General features: G+C 41.0%; 1 protein-coding gene and 1 pseudogene across 1 annotated transcript in view; one reads left to right on the top strand and one right to left on the bottom strand.

The window, feature by feature from the left end:
• Window positions 1-14,904, bottom strand: part of TDRD12 (tudor domain containing 12) — an 80,528-nt gene that overhangs the window by 45,871 nt on the left and 19,753 nt on the right. The gene's annotated exons all lie outside the window — the stretch shown is intronic.
• On the top strand, window positions 571-2,671 carry LOC119055780 (ribosomal L1 domain-containing protein 1-like; annotated as a pseudogene).

The raw sequence follows: 14,904 nt of genomic DNA on the forward strand, positions 1-14,904 counted from the left end.
GGTTCAGAAAAATTTTGGTATTGGACCCAAGTCACCCATAACTTTTTGAGAAATAAGGATAGGGAAAACTGTTTATGTTCTTACTGCCACAGACATAAAGTCAGCCAAAATAAAGCTGGCATTTAATCAAATGAAGCAAAAACTCTAACTGAGGATGAACTGTGAGTGTCCCACTTCAGAGAGAGAAAAAATTGCTTGTGTAATTCAAGTAAATGCTAATTAGAAGCAGAAGCCCTGAAGGGCCTGGGAGGAAGGGCTGGGGAATGTTGGGAAGGGACTGGTTTGAGCTTCGAAGAGCTGGCTGCTGCAGAAATCGCCTGGGCACTGCCACTTCTCACAGACTGGCGGGTCAGAGGCTTCTCGGTCACAAACCACCTACAATGGCACCTCAGTACTCGTCGTTAATTTGTTCCGGAACTCACGCTCAACGCCAAAACCGAAGAGTACCGCGCAAGTGACAAGTGATGACACTTCTTCTCCTGCAGGGCGGCATCGAGACTCATACAAGTTCTGACAAATGTGGCAAGTCCCGAACAAGCACTGAGTACTGAAACATTTTTTTCTCATCAAATGCAACGAACACGGGGCTTGACAAGTTCTGAAGTCAATGAGTACCAAGGTATGGCTGCAATCTCCAAGAATGTACATTTGCTAGAAGAGAGATATATCAAGAAAAAAAGAGAACTTTAGAGATATGGTACCAAAGATGATACTCCTGCTTCCAACCAAGATGAACTCACAGGGACTAAATTTGCCCTTTCAGAGAGAAACAAGTGTAAAACCAGCCTAAATACATGAAACAATGCTTTTCAGATGTTGGCTATTGGCCAGTGTAGGACAGTGGTCCCTGAGAGCTGGGGGAAAGGGGGATGAGTACTGTGACAGCCCCAGCTTACTGTCTGGACAGAGCTTCGGGATGCAGAGAGGGGGATGGAGCCTGGCAGTCTCCCTGAATCAAGGACACAGAGACATGGGGTCCAAAACTGCCAAGAGGGCTTGAGTACAAGAAAGGGAAAAGCCCTGAGGAGAGCGATTCCCACAGATCTACAGTTCAGTTCTAATGCCCATTGAATCCAACCTCGACAGCAGGAGCCAGAAAACTACTTCATGAAAAATCAGGCGTTTGCACGAAGGGTCAGCCATGGGGTCCCGCACGCGAGTCTGCAAGCGACGAGACATGGAGATTCGGGGGACTTGGCTTCAGCTCCCGTCGCAACCTCAACCACAACCTCAGCCTCAACCTCAACCTCAGTGACCTAAGCCTCACTGAACAGCTGGATAAAGGGCAGATCAGAAAGGCAGTGGAAGCTCTGCTGCCACATTCCAGGTCCAGGAAAAATGCAAATGGATTGCTTTTGAACAAGAAAGAAAAAAATTTTAATGGTGGTATTATGGAAAATTCCAAGTAAAGAACTAAGGGTCAGACTGCCCTTGCCTCAAGGTATTCCATCAGATTTAGCAGATAACTATTTATTTACTAAGGATGAACCCAACATAACACCTAAAAAGACAGAATGGCTCTATAAGAAGCTTTTAAACAACCATGGAGTTAAAACCATTTCTCAGATTATCCCCTTCCAAACTTTAAAAAAGTAGTATAAAGCCTACGAGGCCAAACTCCACATCCTGGGTAGTTGTGACCTCATCCTTACTGATGCAAGAATCAGGCAGCTCTTACCCTCACACCTTTGGAGACATTTCTGTAAGAGAAAGAAAGTTCCAGTACCTGTAAACCTTAAAGCCAAGAATATTTCCAAGGAGATTCTTGATTTCCAAAGAGATCAACACATTGATAGGTGGAACTGTCTTAAACATCTCTAAAAGTGGTTCTTGCAGCCCTATATACGTCAGTCATACTGGAATGGAGGCTGAGCACATCACTGAAAATGTGATGAAAATGCTTTCACTGAAATTGCTGGAGAAGTGGGAGAGTGTGAAACTCCTGCGTGTGAAAACTGAGAGATCAATTGCCCTTCCCGTCTTTTCTTCATTTGTCAGCAGGCGGGATGAAGCCAAAGGAGTGTGCACTCCTAGTCAGAAGAAAAAAGAAGAAAAAAAATAAAAGCAAAAAGAATATAATGAAAAATGAAAGAAGAAAAAAAACAAAAGGCTAATGAAACAGGCTAGAAAGGCTATGTCAGCCTTAACCGCAAAGGAGGTGGCCCCTAAAACTAGTGGTGGTCCAGGACCCTGGAGCCCAGAAGAAAGAGACCCTCAAGCCTGAGAAGAAAGAGCTTTGCAGAGTAAAAGCCCCCCAAAAAGTGCAAGATGAATTTGAAGAAGAAATTCTATTACTGGTTCCAATAGGACAAACTCCTACCAAAGAAAACACAGAAATATGAAAACATGCCACAGGAAAGAAGTCTCCAAAAAAAGAGCCCTGGTCCCACCACACCTTGTGGGAAGAAGAGAAAGTCCATTCCAGTTTTGGAGACTCCAAAAGCAGCAGAGCCCAAGAGTCCAAGTAAAAGCCCAGGGAAGAAGCCAAGAATCAAAGAAGTGGAGAAGGAGAGAAACTCTCAGTTGGGGAAAAAAGACTCAAGACAGACGCCGAAAAAGCCAGAGGCCCAACTTCTTCACTACAGCTAATAAATCTACAAGGAAAGCTCCGCACACACACAAACGATGGCCCCCAAATCCCAAAGTACTCCCGTCCACCCAAAGTCAGTGACTCAACCAGAAGGAAATGTCAGAGCTGCCTGGAAAGCTTTGGAGAATACTAGGTCCTGTCACAACGTTCTCCGAGAGTGAGGCCTCAACTTAAAGGTGTTTAAAACCTTGACGAGTGATTCTGATGTGTGTTTGTGGGTGTAAGACCAGTAGTTTGAATCCATGTTTTTAATTGCTCTTCTGTGTATTTGACAAGAAGTAGAAAATACAGTGCTTTTGTAAACTATTCCATATCATTTTCAAAAAAAAAATCAGACACTAAGTTTTTTAGGTGTTGCGGGTCTCTGTCATGACTACTCAACCTGCCACTTAACATGAAAGCAACCACAGACTTATGTAAACAAACTAGCCTGGGTGTGTTCAATAAAAGTTTATTTGTGGGTGCAAATTTGAATTTCTTATAATTTTCATGTATCAGAAGATATTCTTTTTATTTTTTAAATCATTAAGAAATGGAAAAACTACTAGCGTGTATGTATGGGTTATACAAAAACAGGCACAGGCCAGATTTGGCCTACAGGCTAGTTTACTAACTCCTACTCTAAATAACAATACAAGAGATTTTTCGCTGGGCACCTAGCAATCCAAAAGGAAGGCAACATCCCAGGCCTTCCTCTCCAAACGACACGGCTACATGAGAGAGTTCTGGTCAAAGACATGGGAGCGGAAGCCTTGTGTGTAGCCTCTGGGTCAGGCCTTCCTTCCTTCTTTTCCTCATCCGACTGGCTGGACTGGAGACAAACTGTTGTGGGGCCCTGGCTGGTTGGTTAGAACACTGTTGCCATAGGTCAAGGTTACGAGTTTGATCTCTGGTGAGAACACATATGAGAATCAACCAATGACTGTATAAACGAGTGCAATAACAAAGCAAGGGTGCTCACGCTCTCTCTCTCTGTATGTATGTATGTATATATATAAATTTTTAAAATCCTTGAGGAAGATGAGTACGTCAGCAGAATCTAAAAATGACAGTAGCGGCACACAGGAAAAGGCTGTGGACCTACCTACCTGCGCTCTACCACCTGTTGAATAATTAAACTTCTCTCTTGTTTCAAAAGAGGGGGTGGGGAAAGAGACACAGAAAAGAGAGAAAATGGTAAGTATTCTGGGTTAGTATCACACAGAGAATCAAAACATACGACAACAATGCACAAAGGAGGGACGACAGGAAATGGAGGGACCTGAAAGCAGAATGATGAGTAAGAATATGTGCTATAAATCCTAAAGAAACCACTGAGAGCACAAAACAAAAAGTCAAAGCTAACACGCTAACAAAGAACATGTGACAGAAGCACAAAGGTACAAGCATAAAATCCAAAAGAAGTCGGAAAAATAGGGGAACGGGAACAAAGTACACATGGGTCACACAGAAAACTAATGGATGGTCATTTTAAACCCAAAACTTCAATAAATTACATTAAAAACAAATTATTTAAACAAGCCAATTAAAATGCAGAATGAATAAAAAATGCAAAACCCAGCTATGCCTGCCTGCAAGAAACACCCTTGAAATATAGAGTGAAACAGGTGAAAAGCAAAAGGACAGAAAAAAAGATACCCTATGCTAACATTAATCTAAAATCTGGAGGGGAAAAATGAAATAAAATAGGACTTCCGCCAAGATGGTGGCATAGGTGGAAATACTTTGCCTTCTCGCACAACCAAGTTTAAAGACAACAAAGTTTTAGTAAAACAAATACGCAGCCATAACACAGAAAATTAAACTACCGAAGTCCAACAAGGACCCCTTCAGCTAGACTGGTAAGAGGGGCGGAGCCAGCACCTGGAGGGGTTGTGCAGAAAAACTCACTCAGACCAACCCAGGCCATAGGTCAGTGGTTGTCGAATCCCCAGGTGTGGTGTTGCAATGGGCGGACCCAGTGAGGGCACAAGGTGGTGGGCTGACGGCAGTCACACATTCAAGTGCAGATAAACCAGCGAAGGAGCGGGAAGTGAGACAGACCGCACAGGCCCCAGCAGCGGGAAGCAGCAGAGGGGACTGCTGTTGTCCTTCTCTGACCCCGCGCCCACATACAGCATCACAACCCAGTGACCAGGGCAACCCTGCCCTGGTGAACATCTAAGGCTCCACTCCTCATATGTAACGGGCATGAACAGACCAAACACGGCTCAAGAAGAACTCAAAGTCCCAGAGCCCATAATTCTAAGCGACGAAGAAATAGCCAAAGTTTCAGATGCACAGTTCAAAACACTAGTGATCAGGATATTCACAGAACTGGTTGATTATAGTCACAAATTAGAGGAACAAATGAAGGCTAAACTAATTGAAATGAAGGGAAATGTACAGGGAACCAATAGTGATGGAAAGGACACTGGGATTCAAATCAAGGGAGTGGACCAGATGAAAGGAAAAAATGACCAAACAGAAAAGGATGAAGAAACAAGAATTCAAAACAATAAGGAGAGGCTTAGGAACCTCCAGGACATCTTTAAACGTTCCAACATCCAAATTATAGGGGTACCAGAAGGGGAAGAGGAACAGCCATGAGTGGAAAGCTTATCTGAACAAATAATAAAGGAGAATTTCCCCAATCTGGCAAAGGAAATAGACTTCCAGGAAATTCAGGAAGCTCAGAGAGTCCCGGACAATTTGGACCCAAGGAGGAACACACCAAGGCACATCATCATTACATTAGCCAAGATTAAAATGAAGGAGAGAATCCTAGAAGCAGCAAGAGAGAAGGGGACAGTCACCTACAAAGGAGTTCCCATCAGACTGTCAGCTGGTTTCTCAAAAGAGACCTTAAAGGCAAGAAGGGGCTGGAAAGAAGTATTTCAAGTCATGAAAGGCAAGGACCTACATCCAAGATTGCTCTATCCAGCAAAGCTTTCATTTAGAATGCAGGGGCAGATAAAGTGCTTCTCAGATAAGGTCAAATTCAAGGAGTTCATCATCACCAAGCCCTTATTATATGAAGTGTTACAGGGACTTATTTAAGAAAAAGAAGATAAAAATATGAACAGTGAAAGGACATCAAACTCACAGTTATTAACAACCACACCTAAAACAAAAGCACACTAATAGGACAGCTAGATCAGGAGCAGAACCATAGAAATGAAGATCACATGGAGTGTTAGCAACAGGGGAGTGGGAGAAGGAGAAGGGGGGAGAAGGTACAGAAAATAAGTAGCATAAATGGTAAGTAGGAAATAGATAGGGGGAAGGGCAAGAATAGTATGGGAAATATAGAATCTAAAGAACTTGAGACACGTGGTCATAAACTAAAGGGGGGGAATGATGTCGGAGGGGGTGTGCAGGGTGGAGGGGAATGAGGGGGGAACAGGACAACTGTAATGGCATAATCAATAAAAATTTTTAAAAATTAACAAAAAATAAATAAAATCTGGAGGGGCCACATCAATGTCAGACAAAACAGACTTCGGCTCAAAGAATATCACCTGAGATAAACAAGGTCATTTAATAATTATGACACAGAGATCAATTCATCAAAAAGACATAAAAAGTCTAAATCTTTATACTCCTAAATAACAAAGTTCCAAAATGTATAAAGCAAAACTGAGAGAAGAAATAAATTATACGGCTGCAGCTCTCAACCCCCTCTCTCAAGAGTTGCTAGAGCAGTTGACAGGAAACCAGTGACAGAGACCTGAGTGACACTGCCAACTGTATGACCCAGTGCACATGCACAGACCACTCAACCCAAAAAGAGCAGAATATATCTTTTTCTCAAGTACACACAGAACATTTTCCTAGAGAGACTATCACCTGGGTGTGAAAGTGAATAAAGGAAACACCACTTAAAATGGAAACTGGGTGCCCGGAGGAGGAGCTCTCATGCATTACTACCTGACATAAATTACACACCCCACCAGAAAGAGACATCCACTACAGACCACACCAGGAAAAAGGGATCGTATCTCACATTTCCATCAGGAAGTGTCTCTACTTTACTGCCTGAACAGGAGGAATGAAGATTTTCTTACTTAACCAGCAACCAGGGCAGCTTCTGAGCATCATCACAATTCAGTCAATGACAAGCCATAACCACACTGAACTCTCGCTTCCCTACAATGAACTTGCATTCAAAGCACCCTTTCCCAGCTTCCTAATTTTTCTCTATAAAGTAACATTCCTGTCCTTTGCTTGCTGGATTTGTCTATAATTTTATTATAGCATACTTGTCCAGAATTGCTATTCTCTGCTATTCTCGAATAAACCCATTTTACTGGTAAAATAACTGGCCATTTTATTATTAAGATCAACATAGGTCATAATACAAGTCTCAATAAATTTTTAAAAAGTTGAATCATAGGTATACGATACCAAATTGAGAATCTGGAATAATTTAAGGAGTCAGCAAAGACAGACAACATAAGTATAAAAAAGAAAAGCCAGTCCTAGTAGAGTGTTTCAGTTGCGGGGGAGGAAGTAGGAAGGGAGGGAGGGAGGGGGGAGAAAGGCCATCGACAGCTCCATGAAGAACTGGGCAGACTCACGGATGCAGACAGCAGAGTGGTACTTGCTGGAGGGGAGAGGATATGGGGGACTGGGGAGGGAAGGTGAAGGGCACACTGGTAGGGACAGAGTGGTCACAGGGATGGGAGGTACAGCATGGGGAATATTTTCAACAATGTTGTGATGGCTGTACACGGTACCGGTGAGTGCTAAAGGTATGAGGGGAATATTTTGTGAAGTGTGTGGCTGTCTGGCCACTACACTGTACACCTAGGCTGGTGTAAATTGGTATTAAATAGGAATTGTAATTGAAAAATAAAATTCAGATAACCAAGGATAGACAGAAGAAATCATTTTACCACAATGAGACTGGCAGGGAGTGGGGAGGAGGCATGAGAGGGCTGACTGGGCTCCCATGGGTGGCAGCTGAAGGTCTGAAGGGGCAATTCAGCATCCAGGGGTTCCTCCTGAGAAGTGTGGGGCCTTAATGCCAAGCTGGGCTCCCCAGCCTACAGAACCAGAGCTAGGAAAGGAATCCAGACAACATCCAGCTGTGAAAAGCAGTAGGGTTTCTGTCTTCCAGGGAGAGATGCTGGAAGCTCAAGAGAGCCTCTTAAAGGGCCAACACACAAAATCTTGTTTGCAGCCACTTACCCTGGGCTCCAGCAGAGGAAAGGCAGAGTGGACTAGAGACACGTGAGGGGAGTCTGGGGTTGGGGGATCTGGGAGACAACTGAAGGAAGAGCCACCAGGGTCCCTGTGCTGAGTCGTTCTGATACTGCAGAAGCCTTCTCTCTCAGGCAGAGCACTCCCCTCCAAGTGGCATCAGTCTGGGGAGAAGCAGTAGTCCTGCCCTATGGAGCTTCAGCTGGGCTGCTGAGTACAGCTTGAGGCTATGGGACTGATTATGTTTAGCAACAAAGGTGGATCTCTGGGTGCTCTGAGACTTTAGCTGACTGTTCCCTAGGCCCGGAGCTGATGAAAGCCCACCTAGATGTGGAGCCTGGTTCTTTCTGCATATAAACAGGCCCAGCAGACGAAGCCACACTTTGTGGATAGATTACAGCTCCAAACAGGTTGCTCAGGGCCACACACAAGGATCATCTGACAAAGGCCTGCACCACAGTATTTGCAAATCTACCTAATACAGAGAAACAAATATAAAGAGGCCTCCAAGGTGGGAAGACAGAGAAACCAGTCCAAATGAAAGAACAAGACAGAGGAAGAGCTAGGTGAAAACTGGATGAAATGGAGACAAGCAATTTATCAGTTTTTAGAGTAATGATCATAGCTCAACAGCATGAAAAAAAGACATAGAAACCACTAAAAAGGGACCAGTCAAAAACAAAGACTATCTGAAATAAATACCAGAATATCTGAAATAACACACTGGAAGGAATAGTAGGTTAGATAAGTAGAAGACTGAACCAATGATTCTGGAAGACAAAGTAGAAAAAACCACCCAAGCAAAGCAGCAAAAAGAAAAAGAATTTTTAAAAATGAGGAGAGTTTAAGAAACATTTTGCACAACATGAGGCAGAACAACATCCACAATATGGGAATACCAGAAGATAGTGAGCAAGCAATCAAGAACCTATCTGAAGAAATAATGACTGCATACGTCCCTAATCTGATCAAGGAAAAAGACACACAAATCCAGGAAGCTGAGAGAGTCCCAAACAAGTTGGACCCAAAGAGGCCTATACTGAGACACATCATAATCAAAGTGGCAAGGCTTAAAGACAAGGAGAGGATCCCAAAAGCCACCAGAGAAAAGCAGGTAGCTGAATACAAGGGAGCGCAAATTAGACTGTCATCTGACTTCTCAACAGAAACATTTCAAGCCAGAAGGGAGTGGTGTGAAATATTCAAGGTGATGAAAAGCAAGGACCTATAATCAAGGTTAATTTACCCAGTGAGGCTATCATTTAAAATCAAAGGAGAAATAAGGAGCTTCCCAGAAAAGAAAAAGCTGAAGGATTTTGTTAAAAACCAAACCATTACTGTAACGAATGTTAAAGGGAGGGCAAGGGGGAGGGGAGGAGAAGAAGGGGGAAAAAAAAAGATAAGTAAATAGTCTAACAATAAAATGGCACTAAATACGTATCTATCAATAATCATCTTAAATAGCTTAAATGCTCCAACCAAAAGACATGGGGTAGCTGAATGGTTAAGAAAACAAGACCCGTATATAAGTTGCCTCCGAGAGACCTGTGCTGGATCAAAAGATGCATATAGACTAAGAGTAAAGGGTTAAAAAATATATTTCATGCAAATGGAAAGGGAAAAAAAGAACTGGGGTAGCAATACTTAGTATCTGACAAAATAGACTTTAAAACCAAGGCTATATAGTAAGAGACAAAGAGAGACACTACATAATGATAAAGGGAGCAATCCCACAAGAGAACATAACCTGAGTAAACATATATGCATCCAACATAGAAGCACCTAAATAGGCAAAGCAGATCTTGATAGACGTAAAAGGAGAGATCAGTGGAAATACACTCATAGACAGGGATTTTAACACCCCACTCATTTCAGTGGTAGATATTTCAGTCAGAAAATCAATAAGGAGTCAGCAGTCTTAAATGACACACTGGATCAAACATATTTAATTGATATCTTCAGAGCATTTCACCCCAAAGCAGCAGAATATATACATGCTTTTTAAGTGCACGTGGAACATTTACTAGGATAGACCACATGTTAGGACAGAAAATAAATGTAAAAAAACTGAAATCACATCAAGCATCTTCTCTGACCACAATGCTGTGAAACTAGAGATCAACCACAAGAAGAAACTGAAAAACACACAAAGACATGGAAGCTAAATAACATGTTATTAAACAACGAATGAGTCAACAACAAGATCAAGGAAGAAACCAAAAGGTACCTTGAAACTAGTGAAAATGAGGACACAACAATGTAATATTTGTGGGACAATGGGAAAGCAATCCTAAGAGGGAAACTCATAGCATTACATGCCGATCTCAAAAACAAGAAAAATCTCAAATAAACAATCTAACTTTACACTTAAAGGAACTTGAAAGAACAACAAACAAAGCCCCCAAAAGAAGGAAGTAATACAGAGCAGGTCAGAAATAAACAAAGTTTTAAAATGACACAAAAGATCAATGAATCCAAGAACTGCCTCTTTGAAAAGATTAACAGGATTGACAAATCTTTAACCAGACTCATCAAGAAATAAAGAGAGGACTCTAATAAATAAAAGCAGGTATGAAAGAGGAGAAATAACTGACAATAAAGAAATACAAAGCATTGTAAGGAAATATTATGAACAACTGTATGTCAACAAACTGGACAGCCTGGATGAAATGGATGAATTCCTAGAATCATACAATCTTCAAAACTGAATCAGAGACTCTGAAGAGACACATTACACCTAGTGAAATTGAAGCAGTAATTGAAAAACTCCCAACAAACAAACAAACGCCCTGGACTGGACGGTCTCACAGGTGAATTTTACCAAACATTCTGGGAAGAACTAAAACCTTTGCTTTTCAAACTATTTCAAAAAATTCAAGAGGAGGGAAGGCTCCCAAGCTCATTTATGAAGCCAACATCATCCTAATTCCAAAACCAGATAAAGACACTACAAGGAAAGAAAATTGTAGGTCAATATTATCACTGATGAACAGATGCTAAAATCCTCAACAAAATATTAGCAAGTGCATCAAATATGGCAATGCATCAAAAAATAAACACATCATGATCAAGTAGAATTTATTCCAGGAATGCAAGGATGGTACAATATTTGCAAATTAATAAATGTGACTCATCACATAAACAAAATAAAGGATGAAAACCACATGATTATCTCAATAGATGCAGAAAAAAAGCATTTGATAAAATCCATCACTCACTTATGATAAAAACCTTCAGTGAAGTGGGAAGAAAGGAAACATACCTAAACATAATTAAGGCCATGTATGACAAACCTACTGTCAGAATCATACTCAACAGGCAAAAACTACAAGCATTCCCCTTAAGATAGGGAACAAGACAGGGATGTCCATTTTTACCTCTTTTTCAACTTACTACTGGAAGTCCTAGCCACAGCAATCAGACAAGAAGAAATAAAAGTCATCCAAATTAGAAGTAAAACTGTCCTTATTTGCAGATAACATGATACTGTACATAGAAAACCTGAAGATTCTACCAAAAAACTATTAGGACTGATAAATGAATTCAGCAAAGTAGCAGGATACAAAATAAATATCCAGAAATCGGTTGCATTTTTATATGCCAATAACAAACTAACAGAAAGGGAAATGAAGAAAACAATCCTATTCACAATTGCTTCAAAAAGAATAAAATACCTAGAAATAAACTTAACCAAGGATGTAAAAGACCTGTACTCAGGAAATTATATGTCACTGAGAGAGGAAGTGAAAAAAATACAAACAAAGTGGAAGCACACACTGTATTCATGGACAGGAAGAATTAACATCATTAAAATGCCCATACTACCCAAAGCAATCTGTAGACTCAATGTAATAGATGATGCATTTCACAGAACAAGAACAAATATTTCAAAAACTTATATGGAACCACAACAGGCCGCACAGAGCAACAGCAATCCTGACAAAGAAGAACAAAGTTGGAGGAATCACAGTACCAAAGTTGCAGGTTCAATCTCCCGTCAGGACACATACAGGCAGCAACCAATGAACACATAAATAAGTGGAACAACAAATGGATGTTTCTCTCTCTCTTTCTTTCTCTCTCTCATCAACTTTCAAAAAAAAAAAAAGAATAGTTACTTATATAGGAAGACTGACCCAGGAGGTAACTATATTAAGGATAACAGGAGGTATGAGTCTCCCAGTCACAGAATGGAGTTACAAATTTGGAAAGGCAGAAAATTAGAATAAATCCAGCAGAAGGACTGCAATTGGAAGGATTGGTGTGAGCTAGTTGTCAAGACAGCTCATAGGTAGACATAAAATCGATACACTGCACGTATACACAGACACACAATATACACATATAGTCCTGAGTTCTGACTGCTGAAAGGGTCTGGGAGTGACAACACCCAACAGCAATGAACACACCTAGTTTCTACTTGTGTTCTCCATTCTCCATGAAAATCCCATTCTCTACTGAAAACAGCCAGGGCAACACAGCTGGATTTCAGGGTTGCAGGCAGGAATTCACACTAATATGGATTAATGAGCAAATAAAAAGAAATGTTTACACTTCATAGTAGCAGCCTAGGACGGGTTTACAAGGGTGAGAGTGATTTTCGGTGGAGAAGCCTGGCAGGCACAACCCTAACAAAGTGATCAAAGTGTGGTCCATCAGTAATGGGACAAACTGGAATTTTGTGCCACCTGATAAGATGGAATGAGAACAGAGTGTCCTTTTAAGGCATTGTAGCCAAAGGTGCATAAAATGTATCTTATCATGACAAAAACATCCATTAAAATTGAGAAACAACCTACAAAATCACTGTTCTATACTCTTCAAAAGTGTCAAGGTGAAAGTCAAGTGAAAGACTGAGGAACTGCTCCAGGCCGACAGAGACTAAAGAGATGTGACCACTAAATGCAACAAGTGATGCTGAGCTGCATCTTCTTGCCACAAAGAAACTGTCGGAATAACTGGCAACACATGAATAGTGTCTGAGGGTTAGATGGTCACACTGTATCAATGTTAATTTTCTGATTTTGATGCATGTGTTATGAATATTTTTGAGAATATCCTTGTTTCTATGAAAAATATACTCAGCATTGAGTCAGTAACTTACTCTCAAATGGTTTAGGAAAAAAAGTGCTTTGTGACATTTTCCAATCTTTTGTAAGTTTGTGATTATTCTAAAATTAAATAATTTATTTTAAAATGGATGTAAAGCCCATAAAAGCAAAGCCCTGATTCCCTCCCCGAGGGTCCCTACAACGGTGGCTACTTGATGACAGGCTGACGGTGGATGGGGTGGTGAGAGCGCCTCTGTAACAGAGGGCAAGACACCATCCAGACTGGTAAGTCTAGGGAGAGCAAAATAATCAGAAGTATTTAAAGATTTGGAGAGAAGTGCCAAAATAAATGACTAAGAAAACAGCCTGGAAAAGAGAAAATTGCTTTTTATTATAGCTTTTCTGTATTATTTGACTATTTAACCAGGTATTAAAAAGTACCAAACTCTGGCTCTGGCAGGTGTGGCTCAGTGGATTGAGTGCCAGCTTGCAAACCAAAGAGTTGCTGGTTCAATTCCCAGTCACGGCACAAGCCTGGGTTGTGGGCCAGGTCTCCAGGAGGGGGTGCACAAGAGGCAACCACACACTGATGTTTCCCTCCTTCTCTTTCTTCTTCCCTTCCTCTCTAGAAACAAATAAATAAAATCTTAAAAAAAAACTTGAAGTATTAAACTTTGACTAAAAAATAATATAATGCAACTTCACAGGGTAGTACCAAAAATTTAGCTTAAAAGGAAAAAGAAATCTTTTCTTGGATAAGTAACATTTAATAATTTTGTTTTTTACAGACAATCCAGTAAAATCCCACATTAGCTCCCTTTTGTTTACCATCAACTGTTCCCTTTCAAAGACATGCATAGTTGATTCCAACACTGATTGTAATACAGAAAAGCAGGACACAATGACTGTCCAGCAATCTGGGGCTACTTAAAATAATGATGACATACTCATACAATGGAAAGCTGTGCAAAGACTAAACATGATCTAAATGCCTGGTGTTTTTCCTGCTCCAGTAAAAATGAAAAGGAACACGAATAGAAAAGTTATATTTGCACCAGGGGCTCCTATCAGCAGGAACTCGCATCCAGGACTCTACAGGAGGCACATCAGAATCAGGGGGCGGGGCCGTGGATACCAGCATCAGCCACAGGCACTGGGCCACTCGACCTTGGTACATGGATGGCCCACATACCAATTCAATGGTATCACTCCTGTGATACCTCCCCATGTCACAGAGGAGGCAATGGGACTGATCTCCCGACAGTGTCATGTCAGAGCCCATACCCTTACACCCATGTTATACTGGACACGTCTGACCTAGAAAGAAGTCCAGCCACATATTAAGTGAAAAACACCATGCGGAGGTATGTATGTATAGTAGGATCCCATTCCTGCAAAACAAATATTGTGTGCACACCCTCACATCTGAAAACCTATGGGAAAAAGCACTCTAAAATTTTAATAAATGGGTATTAAAAATGACAAGTATTTGAAATTTTTATTATTTGTATTTTTCTATGATGAGCAACATTGCCAAACTAATTTAAAATAATTTTAAGTGTAGGAAATATTTTAGTTGGCTAAAGCTTTACTTTAGTTGAGGTTTACTTACTATGAATATATGTGAAACATATACCCATAGGTATCCATACAGCCAATGCAATATTAAAACCAAGTGGGAAGTACCACAGAGGGTGAGCCAAGCATCAAAGATGCCAGCAGATTCTACCCTTGTCCAACAATTCCAATTCATTTAGTATCTTGGAGATACAAAATTAAATACTGGGTGTTTCTGCCCTCATGAAGGTCTCTTACTTATTTGTATGTATCCTGCTACATAAAATAAAAACCAATCATAAATATGTTTGCATGCTCTGAGGATAAAGAACAATCACTGGTCTAGCTCTGGGCTGGAGTAAACCAGTCCTACCTGAACACGCACCTGTTACACTCCTTACATCACTGTCAAACCCGTACACATGGACCGCAAGGCAAATCATCCTCGTCAGCCAGGCATCATGCACTGGCTCCATTAAGTTAAGAAAAAAGAGATTTTACCAATCCCTTTGGAACAAGCCT

This window comes from Artibeus jamaicensis, unplaced genomic scaffold (assembly GCF_021234435.1).
Source record: "Artibeus jamaicensis isolate MK-2021 breed Jamaican fruit bat unplaced genomic scaffold, CSHL_Jam_final contig_589, whole genome shotgun sequence".
Taxonomy (NCBI): domain Eukaryota; kingdom Metazoa; phylum Chordata; class Mammalia; order Chiroptera; family Phyllostomidae; genus Artibeus; species Artibeus jamaicensis.